This window comes from Halictus rubicundus, chromosome 6, assembly GCF_050948215.1.
Source record: "Halictus rubicundus isolate RS-2024b chromosome 6, iyHalRubi1_principal, whole genome shotgun sequence".
NCBI classification, from domain to species: Eukaryota; Metazoa; Arthropoda; class Insecta; order Hymenoptera; family Halictidae; genus Halictus; species Halictus rubicundus.
The window spans coordinates 13780106-13798902 of NC_135154.1; the positions used below are offsets into that span (position 1 = coordinate 13780106).

Sequence of the window (18797 nt, forward strand, 5' to 3'; positions counted from 1 at the left end):
ATCCGGTGACGGGCTGCGAGATGGACATTTGCATTTCAACGAGTCCGTCACGAGTTTTAATTTCTTGGCGAACTTGTTACCGTTTCCGCGGGGTAGCGTGATCGTACATAAAACTGAATTAGTTAGGAATAAATAGAGTATCGCGCGTGCGATGACGCGATTAAAATTCTATTCTCGACGTTCCCGATGCCCGGTGGTTCACAGCTAATCCATTATTGCTCGCGAGTCTGCGTTGACTGTGTACAAACAGAAGAAAAGAGTTTTATTATTTTATTTGTTACCTTTAACGCTATCTCTACCACAGGTGTCGAAAGAAACTTTTTCAAATTTTAAATAAAAATTGCACTGCAAAGATCGAAGGGAAATTATCCAATAACTTTTAAGTATTCAGAAATTACATAAAAAAATAAATAGAAGTAGTGCTAATATATAGTATCCATTATTTTCTAATATTCTTTGGCATCGCGAATATAAACCACATAGAAGATATTTTTGCAAAATCCTCAGACATGTAAATGTCTAATGACCAGGATGTGCACGATACTTTAATACTACTATCTCACAAGAGAATTAAATCTAATAGGTTTTCTTGCCGGAGTTATTTCAAATTCAATATTCCCGCGACGCGACTAAAAATAGCAGATAAACATCAGCAAGAAACAGTTCCTCGAAACGGAGATTGCTTAAATTATCCCATTACTATTCTCTGCCTGTTAACAGTATAATTTCTGCGTCGCGGTATCAGATATTGCTAGCCCTCTATTAAAGGATTCGTCGAATAATTATATTCGATAATCGCAGACGGGCTGCCTGTAATCACGGTGTATTTGTTGCTCCGCGCGGTAAATAACGCGCGTCGAACTGGTTTCACGCGAACTTCCGTTACATCGGCATCCACGGTTGCAATTTCCAATGTAAACCGACCGGGTCGTCTGTAATCCACGTTCGAGCTTCAAATTAACATTCGCAGAAACGCGGCTCGCATATTCGCGGGAGCGCAATACTAACGAATTCCTTCTGCACGCGGTGTTAATCTCGCAATCGCTCGATGAACAAGATGTAAGAGGGACGTTCAGGTGGCGTCTGCGTAGAAATAATTACGGCTTCATTACTGTACAGTTCTTTCCAACAATATTTAATCTGACGAACCGGATCATTTACAAACCATTCGCATGTTAAATATTAAAGCGCTTCCCCAGCTGCAATATTATTAATTTAAACTCTTTCTGAAATTGATAACATTCAAATGAATTTCCTGGTCAAGCAGTTTCATGCAGTTAGTATTACATAGCTTGTCGTCTCTTCTTGCCAGACTAGCTTCTAACGTAACAAAGAAATCATTTAATTATGCAAATGACTACCGAAGGTCAGTACATATTTTTCTTTTTCTTTTCACTAATGAATAGAGAAAGCATTTTAGGTGTTTACAAAATCCTTAAGATGACATTTTGTGTTACCGTGTAATCTACAACTCAATAGGAGAAACTATTTACCGTTCTGTAAACAGTAAATCAATAGATTGTCTATTCGGCTGTGTTTAAGAGTGAAATAAGAATGCATTTTCACTATTTAACTCGGCGAATTTTCGATAAAACTTTCAAGATAATAGCCAACACAAATTGCATCAGTCTGCTGTTCCCAGGAGAGAATGTCCGCCATTTGCAAAACGTTCTGCAATTTTCGGAGGAATCGTTGGACCAGTAAAGAGTTCAAAGACGGTTACCAGCATCTTATTTCCGAGACACGCGCGAGCAGAACGTCAGGTGACATAAACATTGGCATAACGGACGCGTCTTCCGCTGGCCTCCGCAATAGTAATCGCTACACACACGTAGAGAGCCGGCGTGTGTCCGTTCGCAGAGCGAATCTGCACAATGCATGTCGATCGGAAACACGCGAGACGCAGTACGCGACGAAATGCACCTGTGCATCTCGAGGATTCGCAACGACGACGACGACGGTGTGTGCCACGTCCATTGTGCGCGCTCGTAAACAATGGCGGCGTGCGCGCTCTACTCGGCGTCAAAGACGCAAAAATAGCACGGGCCGCTTGTCGGCCTCTGCCAATTTCTTTGTAGAAACCGGCGAGGATTTATCGCGAACGCAGAACGATTTAGAGCGATAAGGTTTCGCCGCGGAAGACAATGCGAAGCTTCGTCACTCGTCAATCAAGTGACACACCATTGAACGATCGACTGCTTTGGTCAGTCGTTTTTCAAAATGCAATCAACCCAGGCAGACAAAAGCTGCCGAAGATCGACAAGATTGGGAAGATCGATGCGACAGTGTAGAACGATAAACCGTCATACGAAAGAATCGCGAAGAAACGATAACACGGAGCGGTCATTCTAGAACACTAACAATGGGATGCTAACAATGGGTGTTGAGTTATTTCTTCTTCATTTTTCAACTATAGTCTTTAGCAGTCACTCAACCATTTCCGGTCCAATGTCGAGCCAGACTTGATATTAATTGTTGCAGTTAATTGTACCGAGTTACGGTGCGTTTGTCAATGTCATCGTTCCATACATGATTTAAAGGAAAGATTTGATGTATATTGTTTTGTCGACACATGTCCACAACACAGGTCTACGCAGGGACATATATCCGCTAGAAGATAATATTCTTTGATACGTTGCCGAACGTGGAAAAGGACAGAAAAGCTCGAGTGGCCTCGGTCGCCGAGGAGTGTAAACATAATAGGCGTCGGGTGTATCGGTGTGAGACCACCACTAACCCAATAACAACACTTTATCGTTCAAGTTCAAAACTTTCATCGTTCATTACGCGAGTCAATATCATCGGAATTATGTCATATTTGGTATCATTTTCGTTCGAAAAATGCCACGAATATGTTGGTGAAACTTCCATAACAAAATAGTGAAAAATGAAGAAGTTTTGTTATTGGATTGGTGGTGGTCTCCTGGTCTCACACCGATATACCCGACCGTGTTATGTTTACACTCCTCGGCGATCAAGGCCACTCGAGCGTTAGGGCACCTCGCGGGGTATACCCCGCGGCAGTGGGGAGAGGTCTGGGACTTTTATCGGCTAGATATTCGGGACATATATCGAGTAAAGATCGTATCGTGTAGAAAGATAAGGCACTTGACGAATGCGAGTTGACGAAGCGTTCGAATCGTTCTTTTGTTAAAGGATACGCGGCTAAGAGTATGAGAGGGGACATTTCAGAAATCCACGGGCCTCGAGAAATTTTCAATATCTCATAAATTACTCACGTTTTCGAGCAACCTCGAGCCCTTAAACTGCGGAGACCGTTTAGATGCCAGAGCGATCTCGGTTATTTTCACGCTTGACAGGCTGCGAAAGAGGGACAGAGTGATCCTCGTTCGGTACTTCAAAGCTCTTCGTGGCTGAGAATGGTGCAACAGCATAAAAATTTCAAATGAACCACGTAGCGACAGAAATTTGTGAGCTTCACAGGCTCCTTTACGTTCTCCCGAAAGTCTTGTCGATCAATCACCAAAATATTCTCGATGCAAACTTAAGATAGTCTATGAAAATGTTTCTATATACACGAAAATTAGCAATAATCATACAAAAATAAAAGAACATAAAATTAATCGTGCTCCCAGAGATTACAGAAAACCTAATATATACAATTTAGAGTATTTCCGAGTATTTCCATCGTTCGAACGATGCATAAATCACGAAAATTGTGCGCGCAATTTCAGAAGAAATGAACAGTTATCGTTCCCAGCGGTTGAACCAACGATCAGGGAAAACGGTAACGGACAAAGGACCGCGGTTCTTAACTGAAATTACATCCATTTACAGTATCACGAGCTTAAAGGGGCGTGGGGGGACGCGTAACGTTTGGTTACTGTTACGCTTTCCGGATTGCGACATTTAAAGCGCCTGGCCGCGATCGACATTTCCGACAGGATTCGCGTGCAAGCTTCTGCCTGTGCGGAAACAATGCGAACTGGAGAGACTCTGTTCGTGAAACCGTGATGGAACGAATTCATGGTCGGGGACGAGAGAGAATCGGCGACGAGAAAGTTTTCAGCCGAGCCGGCGAGGATCTAAGTTCACCGAATCCGTTGGTTTCGCTCCCCGTTTCTTTATTGTACACCGAATCCCGGACGCCGCGTGCTTCCCATCCGCCCTTCCAAACAATCCACTTACCGCCTCTCCTAATTAGTCAACACGGTTTGTTTGGAAGGTCGATTTCAATTCCGTCATTTTCGTTCCGAGCACCGAAATTGATTCTGACGAGACAGAGAGACGAGTAAGCTTCAATCGATTCTTCGATTTACAGTGATTTCTCTATATATGTCGCCAAGGCCTGGATGATAAACGTCGCGGAATTATCCCCACCACCGCGAGTTATACCCCACGAAGCTTGAGAGGCCTTGGACCTCGAGGAGTGTAAACATAACACGGCTCGGGTATGCCTCCTGGACGATATATGACGCTGACAAGACCCGTGTTGATGACATACATCGAGGATTCACTGTATTCATTGTCTAAGATTTGTTGAGATCGTTAATATTCAGGCGTGCAATTATTTAGAGCGAGAGACACCGACAAAATCGTGAAACAAATGATTAATTCGACGCAGTTGTCATTGTTCTCGGCGCGACAGGAGTTAGAGAGCTGTCAGCCTGTGCCGGTTTCAATCGAATCGTGCCGAAACCGAGCGAATCAAGGTTGAATCCGATCGAAGTCCGGTAAACGTGATCGAACGTTCCCTCACGCCGAGACGAATTAAAAATAAAGTAGATTGGAAATCGCGCGTGTTTGTGCTGCTGGTCCAAGGCATTGCGTTCCTGGAGTTCGATTGTTTGCAATTTGATCGAGGGAGTCATCGTTTGCGCGATAGTACATATTGATATGATCGATACTCGATCGGCGAGAGCACGATGCTCGTTCGCTGTTTGCATTGCAAATGACGACGCGCGATGGCGCAGCTCGGAAATCGGAGCGAACTTGATTTCTACGCGATTGCATCGGTCATGCGATTTCTATGCGAACGATGCTGCGAAGAAAGTTTGTTGAACATTCTGTCACGTTTCAAGGGTGACATAAGAGAAGCCTCGGGAAAATGTTAGCAATCCGTGGAGACGTTAATAATTGTTATTATCGAGTGTCGTTCGTCTCGAATGACGCACTGATCAAATATTCGCGCGTAGATATTGCGCATCGTTCGTCTCGTAAATAATGCGAATTTTGCTCATTACAATGATTGCGATTATGTTTTTGTTATATTTTACCTTCCAAACACATGAAACAAGTCGCATTCTTTGTGGGACAACCTGTGTATTTGGAGACATTTGTTGTTTTATGTTGCATAAATCAAGCTTACTGATTTTTTCGAACTTTTTCTTATTGCAATGTATAGCCAATCGAAAACTGATCAATTTTTGTTGAAAATATTTGTTTGTCAGATTATCGCAAGTACTTGAAAAATCGTGAAAAGTGTTGCGTGGGAGACCCTGTATATTCAGAGACACTATTTGGTTTTACAATATTACTGCATAAATAAAAATTGAGATAAACTGCAGCCTAAAATAGATTTTTTTACGCCTCCATATGTTCAGAGAAGCTATTAATTTTTGCAATATTAAAATGTTGCAACGAATAAATCCTGAATAAATAATGAATACATTTGGGACAAAGTGCGACTCGAATTGTTGTGTACGATGAAAAGTTCCGAATAAATCGGAAAAGTAAACTTCACGAAACATCATTTAATATTCCGCTCAAAAATATCGTTCGATGAATAAAATAGTAGACGCTCCTTTGAACATGAAAAGTTTTAGAACGATGGGACAGTGAAGATTTTCTTCACCGCCTAATGTTGCGTAAAGTTCAATCAAAGCCGCTGCTTTGCCATAAACGTTTTACTAAACGTGACTCACTTTTTCCCTGTCGTCGCAGCTCGGGCGAAATTAATATTCCGGAGATGGTAAACGGGCGTACAAACCTGCAAAAAGACGAGAAATATTGTCAGTAATGCAATCTGCGTAGAAATCGTTCGTTCAATTATATTTCCAATTACTCGTCCAGTTTAATAATTCATTCTCGCTTTTAACACCGAAAGGATATGTCCGAACAATAAATGCATTCTCCCTAGATTTTTCGTTCTTAATTGCGCAGGGACTCGAATACATTGCAGTGATTAAAAATGCATTTACAGGAAATTTAACACATTTATTCCTTGGAACATATATTATGGTAAAATCTGCTACAAATCTGACTGAATATATTCTTGATATTTTTATAAAATAATCCGAACTGGTCACTTTTGGTACTTTGTAAACCCAGTGTTGAATTCGACCAGAGACCACGCGAGATCGAGGGATCGCGAGGAGATCGTCTTCGCTATGGTCGATCTAGCGACGCGTTTCATTGAATTGCCAGCTGGCGACCGCTAGATAAAGGCAGGAAGTGAAACGCGAACGACGTTCGTTTAATTTTTGCATTTTTTCATGGGCGACCGACGCGCCTGTCCCTCGTTACCGAACAATCATCGACTCCGCAACAATCGTTGTTTGTTGCGCAACTACAATTACACGTATCGGTCATTATGAGAGCCGGCTGTGTTAAACATCTCGAAACATCTCGAAAAATTCAACTTATTGCCTTCGCCTTGGGCGATCACTTTTTCTGCGAAGAACTGCGTGCGTAATTATATCAATCTATATTTACCCGTTTATTCGCTAATCCTTTCAGCAGCGCCACGATAACGAGACAATAAATTGGCTTAACCTTCAATCGTTCCTTTACCCTTTTCATGTCGTTCATTCATAAGAAAAGTGACGTAAGCCAAAAAAAGGAAATTTTCGTGGAGAGCCATTTGAAAAATCACCCAAAAATTGCCAAGTTTTTGTATTCTATATAACCAACTTAGAGGTGTAAAATAATTTGTTGTTATTTAGATACTGGGTTGATGTTCCTGTACGTTCGTTACAAAGTACACCACAATTTATATATTTATTATTACAATTTTTTTTATAAATATATTTCGAGTTGTATCACTTTTCTTCTGAATAAATGTAGAAATATAAATGTTTAAAACAGAACGAGATAGAGGTATTTAGAAAATCTCATTCTTTCAGAATGGATGTTTGGTTATCGCGGGAAAATAGTCGGAAATCTCCCGAGAGGAAAACACGAAAGTTTAAATAACGCCTCCATCCATCTCTTCCGCTCCGCTGGCTTCTCACCGGCGTATTTTCATCCCTTATTTTATTAAACTTATTATTCACCGTCCTCGACCGTGCAACTACTTCATCCGTCCCCTTCTCCTCTTAACGCTCCCACTGTCTCCAATTTATTCGTCGAACATCGTCGCGCTCGGCGATTCCGATCGATGCATCTGGCGGCGGCAGAAAATAGATTGCTTTTAAAAATAACGAGGCAGGGGAATCGCAGTTTTTTAATCGTCCGCGCGAGAATATCGCGAGCACGTCGATCTCGGGTTCGACAAGGATGCGCGCGCTTATCAGCGGTGCGAAACGTAATCGACGAAATCGGTTACATTATCATCGGCGAACAGGAGACAGACGGAATCGATTCTACGTTACGTCAACGGCCCAAGACGCTTGTCTCTTCGTGGTCGTACGCAGCCTGCTCCCACCCTCTAATCGAGCTTTGTCGACCTTTTTGCAATCCTCTTTGCTTCTACGCTCGTCCACGAAATTATTGGCTGGCGAACATTTCCGTTCTCTGTGTGTGTGTGTGTGTGTGTTACTTGTAGGCTTTGCGTCACGTAAATGAATTATGACGGACAGAAACGAGTTACGCTCGTTTCCACTAACACAGAATACCTACCTTAAGCTGTTTTCATTTTTTATTATTTATTCGCACACGCATTTGTTTCTTTGGAAGTTGGCGAATATCTACGACTCGCATGGAAATTTCGAAATTTGACTTTAAAATACCCGGAAAAAGTATACATGTGTCACAGTTAAACAAATGCAGGTGGTACAACAATTTTTCAAACTGAACCGTTGCCTTCGAAGTACGCGAACGAACGCGTGACGCGCTGTGTATGAATCATCGGAGGTGAATTCCGTTTAAATTTTATGAAATTTATGCGCGTGACACAATGTTTGATGTAAGGTAGCATTCGGTGGACGTTGTTGACGGAAATTGTCGCGGGCTGATTGTTTGCTTTCGCTCTCTGGATATTCCACTTGCCGGTGGTAAAGCATTGTTGGCTATAATCCAGACAAATAGGCGTCAAACCGTCGAATAAATTACAGAAGTTATGGAAGTTCAGCGTGTAACTGTGTTAAGAAAACTTTGTGCATTTGCAATCGAGCGTGTAGTCTGACATTATTCGGAACACGCTTTGTTATCTAGAACGGAACTTTCATCATTGTGCAATAAAGGTGCTCGAAATCTCACTTTTCATTTGAAGCGCTCATTTGAACATTCGTATTCCTGCTACAGCTAGATATATTCCGAAAGTATTCTAAAAATAATTGAAGAAATTCATTATATCTTTAAAGCAATTTTCACTTATGTTAAATGGAACCTACTTTAAACAGTCTGTCCGACAAAATGCAATCACTAGATCTGTTTCAGAAGATCTCTATACAACCAATGTAACTTTAAAATTACTTCTATGTAGTCAAAGTAGAAATATTAAATTTGTAAATATATTATGACCTAGGATTTTATGTATTTCACTAAAATTAGATAAAAGCATTTGAAAACGTTGTAGTATTTTCATCTGACTAACATTAGTCGACAGAGAAATAAACGTAGCTCCGTTATCTTGCAATTAATGCCGACAATTTTGATTTTGTTTAAAAATCCGCAGTCTAACTAACGTCTGATAAAGTGCAATCACTAAATCAATTGAAAAAATACCGTCCAGAGGCAGTTTCATTTCCGGAATAATTTACACGTATCCAGGATTGTGCTTGCGATATAAAATTGCATGTTTGATAGAACACAATCGTTAAATCCTCTTCGAAAGAGATTTACGGAGGCCATTTCGCACGGTGCGTAGGAGCCCTGGCAGTGAAACTCCACGCTCGGCTTGCGACCAGTGGGCCAAAGATCATTTTAAAATTCATCCTTCGGGAAAGAATTGCGTTGCAAACGCGAAACGAATCGACACAATTTTCCGCGGCGCTCGGAGCGGCGGTGGAGCAAATTTTTCCGTGGACAGAGCACGCGCATGGAAATTCGATTTGCGCGACCACGTGGAGCATCCGCCGTTTAAGTTCTGAAATCGCTTCCGGAACGGTGGACATCGATGAAATTTCTTCCGCTCGAACGTACGATCTAACGACCGACGTATAATGCATACATCGCGCGCGTTTGCTCGGTAGAAATTCGGTTTCGTCGTGACAGGAATGAGAAACGAGCCTCGCCGACTTCTCGTGACGAGCCGCGACACTGTACGAAATCGTTAAGAAATTTTTCCTCGGCGAACAGATGCTCGTGGAGCGACGACCCTGAACCCTAAAATACGAGGAACGAGCCTGCTCTAAATCATGTTCAAGAACCACTGTCAAGGACAACTCTTCCGCTCGCGAGGCTTGCGGATGGAATTCATTCTTGAGACACGCGACTAGTACAGTGAAATAGTACAGTGAAATACGCGAATGAAACAGTTCTAGTCATTCGGTTCAGTTATGATTTTTGATAACGTCGATAATTAATTTCTCAATGATACTCTTTTCACGAACGTCGCACCAAGGATGAGCGACAGATCGACGATGGAAAGTATCGGCGTAAAAACGCGACGGAAGTTTTCATTAAGCAAAGAGAAAGTTTTTCATAGGGGATAAAGCTGAGTGTGATAGGGGCCATGAAACATGCGAAGGATATCGGGTACATAAAACGTGGAAACCATTGAATCGAACCGCGAATAGAGTGGGATGATGCGTCTCTCTTCGAGTTAGCATGCACATGGAGCCTGAAAAGAATGATCGTCTCTTCCGTCGTTTATGACTCACTGTTCGACTATCTGGTGCGTCTAACGTAGGTGGAGAGAGGAGACCAGATGGCAGGGTGAACGAGTAAAGCTGGCTTCACACTAGGCGTCAAGGAACTTTCGTATAATGATCCCTTCGCTATCTTTAGAATCGTACGATAAAATTTATGTTAGCCTCTTGTCTACAAAGTAGACGTTTCAACGCTTCCAAACAAAGATTTTTCAAGTTGTTTTACACTCTGTTTCTCCTCAAGTACACGTCGACTTCAAATTGTTGGTTCTGTGTGCTTCTACCAAAAAATAGTGCAATGAAATTTTTGTGAGACTAAACAATAGTGATACCGGGTGCTCAAAAAAGGATTTTCTAGCTGTTCAAAATTCGTAATACCATTATTATTTGTAACACTATGATTTGTAGTTCTAATGTTATTTACGTTCTCGATAGAAACTATTTATTTATCAGAGATAGCGTAGATAGCTAGCGCCAAGTACAGTGTAGAAACAGGGCAGATTAGATATTAGACGATAATACAGATTAGATTTCGTAATCCGAAGAGAAACTTTAAAAATTGTAAAAGTTGTTATGCAAGAAGACTCTTCTAGAAATCGCTACTGTATTTTTAGAGTTCCGAAAAGATCACGGTAGAAACGATGAGAATTATCATATTTTTAGAATTGCAAAAGCACCACGGTGAAAATTATGAAAATTATTAGATGTTTCGCTTCACTACTGCTTCGAGTCTCGGAAAACTCACAAGAGAAGATTTTTGCAAGCCAAAAAAATTTGGAATCTTGACGGTAGCGGGGGTGCTGCAGATGCGGAAGACTCCCACTATCAGGCGCGTACTGTCCTTCGACAACCAACGTCACCAAGTGGTCCGCATACCTGCATATATAGAGGTTGCAGCGGAGAAAGAATATATGCGAATCGGGGACACTTTCCCTGGTCGACTTTCCCGGGAGAAGCCAACGATCCCGCAAGGGTGGGAATCGATAAACGGGGGTGCATCGATTGCAAACACGAGTTGCATCTGCCAAACCTTTCAGCTAGCTTCTAATCTCCTAACGGTCACACTTCAACATCTACAAATTAAAACTTACTAAAATTCCTATTAATAACGGTCGACATTTCGTTTGCATAGAATTTTTCTGCGATCCAGATAATTCTTACTTTGCACGCGAATCAGCAGTTTACAATGAACATAAAATTCTATTGGGTCTCCGCTTCGTGAAATTCTTTTGCGAAAATAAGAGAGAAAAAAAAAATACAATCGCCCGCAGTTTAATAATTGCAGAGCGTGGCTCTTTAGGTGAAAGAACGGTGAAAACACAACGAATACTGTCCCATGAAGTTTAAGCGCAAGAAGTCGACGTTCGATAATACCGCTACCGAGAAACCGCGGAAAGGTCAACGCGCGAATGTCGTTGCGTCACGTCAGAAATAGAGTGTAGATAAGGTAAATATACCTGCGGTGCTGTGTCACCGTTACATCGTGCCACGTAAGTGAACTTTCATTCTTCCGAATGAGTTTCATTGTCCTCTGCCCCCTCCCCATCCCGGTTCGAACGGGTTCCAATCTCGCATAACAAGAGGAGACACACAAAGGCACACATGGGCGCAGAGTGTGTTCGAGAAGTGAGCGGATCGGACATAATTTAAGATCATTCCCAAGATGAAAAGATGAAAGCGTTTAAAGAAGAGAGAGAGAGAGAAAGAGAGGGGGGGGGGGAGAGAGCAGAAAGGTCAAGTGCTGATCAACAGATTGACTTTCGACATCAGTTCCTACGGCGGCTGTAATTTGCATTGAATATTTCACCTTGTACTTGCCTCTCCGCTTCCGACCGTGCCCGTGTCTCGTTGCACTTGCACACTTGCAATTGCTACCCGCCTTCCAGCCAATTATTGTTGCCCGTTTGGTTAACCCCGGGGGCGGGTCACCTTGACTTGTTCTCGAACGAATTTCGCGAAATCTACTTAATCTACTCATTCCAGCATTCTACGCTCTGGCGAGTTATAAGTAGACCGAGAATTTCATGAAATTACAACAAAAATTGGTAGACGAAGTACAAAACGGTACTAACATCAGGAGAATTTGAGCATTCAAGACTCCCGACTTGAAGAATTCGACTGGAAGAATTTTTTATAATGCAAGCAATAGAAATGGCGCTTTCGCGCAGTTTGTTGCACAATTATGCAGTCTGGGAACAATTTTTGATCGAGATATAATAAGAAGAAATTACGTTTTCAATTTCTATACACTGGTCCACTTTTTCGACGAAGACACGAAAGACACGGTTCGTTTGTGCTCGGATTACTATTGTTAGTGCAGTGATCGTTGATAAAATTGGATTATACGCAGACGCTGGAACATGTGTTCCAGAGAACCAAGTATAATATCGGAGTCGCATTAGAGGGAAGCAAGTCTGCGGATTGGGAAATGGCGCGAAATTTGATGGGATCACCCAACTGATAGGATAATGTTATTACATCCGGTTCGCAATTGCGTGCATCCGTTCCCGCGATCAGTGATTTCTGTTTTGATCCGGATATCCGAACCGCAGACTGGTATTTCCGATTTCGGCTGTTAAAACAGGGCGAACAGGTTTCTTATCAAAGCCAAATATCAGAAGCGATTTAAGCACTTCGCTTTTATCAACTCGAATCAATTCGTATCAGTTCGAATCGGATTCGATGGGAGGCCATTATCAGCTTAAACCGGAAGCTGCTGGCCGCTAATCGGATGTAACTGTCCAGAATCTGACTAAGTCGAACCGCAAACCGTATATGATGATTTTGTCTTATCAGATGATTAACTTTGCTTCGTTAATTGCGCTTCTGCTGCGCAATAAAAATCATAACAGTTATATTAGGAGATGATTTCGATTTAAACTTCGATTAAAATTCTATTTACAATTATTTGCGACTTTTATTATTTTTCATATCTGTTCTGGAAAAATATAGTTGATAGAAGTCTTGGCCTAGTTACTTTTGGGATTTCTTTATCGATGAAATTTTCTTTAGTTTAGAAATAAAAATGTAAATTCTATCTGGTCTAACAGACCAGAGAAACACAGCGGGATTAACATATGGAAAAAAATATATAAAAAAATTTAAAAATATGCTATCGCTAAGCCATTAATTTTTGTATTCTTCATTGTTTGAAATCCAGCTCGAACACTCGTCGAACTCTCTCACAGAACTCGGTGATTAGCTATCCCGTCTATGCATGACCCGCCATTTCCCCTTGCAAACAGAAACGTAAGTAGAATATGCACGTGCTCGACTTTGAAACTCAATTGCCTCGAAAACTAATCCTCGGCCGAGAAGCCCCGGTTTTAAGTTTCTTATTTCTTCCTAAAGAATCGCCCCGGGACGCGCTCGCATCTTGTGTAAATAAACAAGCACATTCGAAGTAGATATTCCCACCGCCGTTCCGCGCCTCTTCTCTTCCAGAAGCTCCTCGTCGCTTGCTAATTATAAGTAATGCACACTTTCGCGAACTTTTCCGCCGGCCGTGGAACAAGATGCTTAGCGCGTCCACGAAACTTTCAGTTCGTTAAATAATGGACGAGCTTCGGAAACCGATTAAGACGGGGGAACTCGAATTGATAATCTCGGGACACAGACTCCGAGGATCGTTGAAACCTAATTAATATTAATACAAGTTAATTAATATTTTATTCTCGACGGTCAACGTTTTCTTACAGCATTCAGTGGCTCTATTCGGAAACAACAATTACTTCCATGGTAAATCAAGACGTGAATTGCATATTTCTTTATTTACGAGGTTGCAAGTTACCGGCGACGTTGAAAAATTTTGACTGAAATTAACGCGAATTTAAAGATTCGAACAATCCTCCTCTTGGCAACAATTTAGTAAAAATTGTACGATTTTTTGTAGCCGTTTCGTTCGAGTTTAAATGAAAAGTGCCGTGATCGAAAAATATTTCAAAGGGGAAGGTATCGTCGCTTTTCCATTGTTCCGCGTGGTGCAGAAGCGCCCTTGAAAAAACTAACTAAGGCGTCTTAAAGTAGAAGCTTCACGATTTAAAACAAACCGAGAATGATTGTTGTACGACCGTTTATCGCGAAGTTACAGCAGTTTCAATATCGAACACGAACGTCTCGGACGAAAATTTAACGCCGCTATAATTTTGCACGTCGATAGGTGGCTCACGGTAAAAACAAAGCGAAGACGTCATCGATGTGCGCGGGCCTCGTATAAATATCCAAGCAGAATGCACTCTTATCTGAAAACTCTGCGCCGCCCGCTAATTATAAGTAATGCACGCTTTCGCGTGCACACGTCCGCGAACTTTTCGGTTCGCTGAAAGTGTACGAGTTTCGGGAACCGATCAAGAAGAGGGTCTGATGAATGGTTAATCTTCGTGGGACAGAGAGAAAGAGACCTCTAACGAAGCCATGTTCCGCGAAGATCGCTCAATTACCCAAGACCTTCGGCGCGACGTGCGTTTTTCAAGAGCAATCGATCCCCATTGTTTGCCGGCGGAGTCCGATCTCGCGTGTCGCTCGAGCGAGAATCTTCTCAATTATCGATTTTCCCTGGATCGCTCCTATTGCGTTTCCATGCGCGCAAACGTACGCCCCTACGCAGAGAATTCCGACGAAATTCCCACGGACCAATTTCTTATCAGACCGAGTTCCGTCAGATTGCAGCGCTGCGCTATTGCACCCGTGGGTGCAGGTGCGAAACATTCCCCGAGAGCAAGGTACGACTCCATTTCGTTCGGATCGCCGTGTTTCTGGTGAGTTTATTAACTGCTCGAACTGACTCAACGGAGAACGAGTGGTCCCGCGGCGTCGAACAACGAACGCCGGAGACATTCATGCGAATTCTATGCAAATCGTCTTCGAAAATAATTTCGACTGAAGTTTAATCTCTTCACCGGAGAAACTTCAGAATTGTGTACCCTGGCGAAGACGTGGTTTCAGACAGAAAACAATTTTTATGTAATTAACGTTTGAAAGAATTATTTGTTGGGTTTCACTGGGAAAAAATATTAATCCTCTTTTCTGTCACCTCTTCTGCTAAACATCCCAATTGTTCGTCCACCGCTTCTACATTTTTTCACATTTCAGCCTCATTTTTCTCCCGTCATCCTTCTTGATCCAAATTGCATTCTCTTGCACGTCTAATCTCCTTTCTCGTCGTCCTTCTCTTGCCTTTTGATTCTCGTCTTCTCCGCAGCCATCGTTCGAAATTTTTCGCCTTTGCGAGAATCCCAATAATTGTCTTCGGTTTCATTATTGAATCTGATTCGTCACAGCTGCATCATTCACGCCGCGATGCCCTCGACTGTGTTTTTCCCTGGCGCGAACGTATTTTCACGGATGTATTATTCATCGGCGAACGTTATAATCGTCCGGGCAGATCCCCGGATTCGCGACGGGAATCCTAATCGCGAATCTCGACCTCGTTCCACAAAAACCGACCGACGATCTTCCAGAGCACCCTCTTAGCTGTCCTAAATGCTCGCTAACGTCGCTTTTCGTCGAGAAACGAACCCGACCTGCGTGCAAACGTCCTGGCTGGTGGGAACTTCAGCAACATGTGAGCCATAACCTTAATCGATAAAATTGCTAATAATAAGGTCTTGGCACTCTGAAGGACGGTTTTCCCCTTTGAAGCGGAGATGAGATCGTGCGTGCATTTTTATTGAACATTCTATCGGCAGAACTGTCGAGCCCTTCAGAATGATTTCCGATTCTTTTCTTTTACCATTCGTGATGTGGAAACACTTTCAATTGTTTAATCTTTACTGAAATGGTACCGTAAGTATTCTAAATCTGAATAAATCCTGTTATTATTATTATGGAATCAGTCTCGGTTAGGGCTCGGTAGTTATAGCGTTAACAAAAATTTTATTTTTTATTGGACAGAGAGTCTAAGTCAATTACAGAGAGAGCGAGAGCGAGAGAGAGAGAGACCGACTTTGGAGAACGTTTTTCTCGGCATTGTTCCCTTTCTCTTTCGCGCGAGATTCTTTTTGTCGTCTTGCCCAGATAAAAGGAGCAAACGAGGCGAATGCCATCGAGTTGAAGCGCTATTGTATAATTAGTAGCGTCCCCGCGTAGACGACCGTCACCTTTGTCGCACCCGAGGAGAGGCGAGCGAGCATGATCGCCAGCATGCGAACGATCGGAGATTACCGCGTCGCGTTTCAACCCTCCGAAGATGGATAGCTTCGTATTGTCAACCATGCTCGCTTGCAATCGGCCCCGGCGATCTTCGGTGCATCTGTGACATTTGTGAAACGCGAGAAAATGTCCGCACGAACGAACAACGGTGGCGCTTTTACTTTATTTTCACCGTGACGCAGCTACTCGTTCATGAAATAAATTGTTGCTGTTTCCTTTTTCGATTTTCAGTGACTGGAGATGAAAATTTAAAAAAGAAAAGTCGAAATGACCGGTTCTGATATTTTTCATTCACGATTATTGGGATTGCGAAGATCCATCTACGTGGAATTGCTCGAGAAATTTATTTCTTTAGGTATATATTGTTTAAAAAATTGCCAGAAACTTGGTTAGACACATTCTTCTTATTTTTATGAAGTAATATAAAATACTCGCTTTAGCGCTCCGTGAACCTAGCGTTAAAACAGTCTGCGATCATAACTATTTATATGATTGACGTAGAAAATGTTTTCATTGACGATAAAATCAAATGCAACGGTAAGACTTTGTTCATTATTTATTTATTCGCCGGAAGCCTATTAACCCTTTGCACTTCTTTGTCACCGCGACATTTAACAGGTGCTTACAAAATTCCGGAGTGCAAAGGGTTAATAGCATTTTCAATGCTGCGCCAAAAGGAAGCTTAAAAAACTTCTTTTACATAATGATACGAAATAATTGAAGTTGCTGTTGAAGGGTCCATTAAAAAGACTCAGCCATGGATAATGACTTTCAAAAATTGTGAGATGATCGTCGCTGGATGCGTTAAAATATATGAAGAACATGCTAATAGAAAATTGATTACTATGTCTTTCTTATGAGGTACAGAACGAGGAAATTTGATAATGACTTTACGAAGATTTCAGCCATTTTCCTAACGACGCGGAAGGAGCACATCGACTGGGCTTGTTTGTTTCTGCAAGATGTATATTTGACGGCAAAGATGACGCGTTAATTCATTATTTAACGTCTCCATTCGGCGCGAGTCGTCCACTGAACATGAACGATAATTCGTCCCGACGCCCGCTAACAACCGAAACACATAAACGATTCGCTGTACCAGTTTCGAGGATCCGTTCTCCTCGAGTCCCGTGCTCGTTATTGTTGTTGTCTCGCCTTCGACAACGCCGTTTAATTTTGGCAACCGAGATTTATTTGCGAGTTGGCTCTTCCGCGGTTTCTAATTTTATTATTTTCGAAACGTACTACAGGGATGCAGAGAGATGCTATCTATATACAGGGTACATCCGAAATTAGAAATGGAAGTAGGGTAAGTAGCACTATGGTCGTGACCTTGGTCACAACTTTTCTTTAACCTTCGGAGATGCTAGGCGTCCCGCTAGGATTTTCAATCGTCGGATCGATATTGCCTCTTTCATGATTTTTCTTTACCTTCTTCATTTTTTTTTTAAATTCTATAATTAGTCGGGCGAATAGACTGCGCGCGAATTTTCTGCATTAGCGGCGTTATCGATTTTGCAAGCGAGAGGTGTTCAATGAAGTAACGAGATTGTCTTCTTCGGGTTCCGAGATGGAACGTTGGATGGAACAAAAAATTTCTACCGATGCGACACGTCGAGTTACGGAGCGGGGTCGCCCATCTTTTATTCGTTTCCGTTAATTTTCGGGCCGCAAATTTGTTTCGGCATTCACCGCCACGGAAAAGTTCCGTTCCGTATAATTAAGGTTTTCCTTGGCGTGCGGCGCAGCAACTGTTGCCGGTGCCGCGGGGTTGGAAACCCGGCTTAAAAGGAAAACCGAGTGCGCCCCCCACCCCCCACCACCGGTTGGCAAGGGCGAAACAGTGACGTAATCAAACGGGTGCAATGCGGAAGGCTGGAACACTGGAACAGTCGAAATTCCTTTTTCACGGCCGATTCGCCAACGACAACCAAACTCTTTCAATGTTATTATCCCCTTAACCTTCCGACATAGTTCGACCACAAATAAAATTGGTCGCACTAGGATTATTATTTTCAACAGATTTTGATCTCGAATAAGAAAAGAAATTCATTTTTAAAGTCTAAGAAATACAATTACTTTTCCGAAACCGATAATAATTTATTCTTATATTTAATATTTCGTCATTTCAATTGAATCCGTTGACTTTTGATTTATTTTGTGATTAATAAAATTAATTTCATCTCAACGTGTCCGACTTGAAACTTCAAAACAGTGTTTACTCGATACATGTACAAAACATAGGTCTAGCCAGGGACATATATCGGCTAGGAGATATTATTCTTTGATCCACGAACGTAGAAAAGGTCAGCCAAGCTCTATAGGGCTCGGTTATACCCCGCGGCAGTGGGGATAGTTCTGGGACTTTTATCGGCTAGGCATTTGGGACATATATCGAGTAAACACTGTATTCCTATTTTCATCATTTCTGTTCTTAAATTAAATGTTTGCCCCTGAGCTCAATTCACACTTAAAAATGAATATGAAATCAATCGATTAAAGTTTTAAATTTTCAATTAAACTCGCTGAAAGTTCATTCAATATTTGATCTCCATAACTTTATGCGGTTCGTATAACACCGAATATAAATGTGCTCGCAGCTTAATGTAATACAGCCCAATACAAACATATCGCTCTACGCATTTATCAGATTTATCCATCAAATTTAAATGGCAAATTTTGTCGCACTTCGAATCGTTTGAATTAAATCCGTCG

General features: G+C 42.0%; 1 protein-coding gene across 7 annotated transcripts in view; it reads right to left on the reverse strand.

Moving 5' to 3' along the window:
* Positions 1–18797, reverse strand: part of Krt95d (phosphofurin acidic cluster sorting protein KrT95D) — a 71154-nt gene that overhangs the window by 34412 nt on the left and 17945 nt on the right. The window contains exon 1 of one of the 7 annotated variants that reach the window (XM_076790062.1): positions 5886–5939. The exons of the other annotated variants lie outside the window; for them this stretch is intronic. The gene's annotated coding sequence lies outside the window, so the exon portion shown is untranslated. Of the gene's footprint in view, positions 1–5885; positions 5940–18797 lie in introns of those variants that run through there. 7 annotated transcript variants of the gene reach the window in all.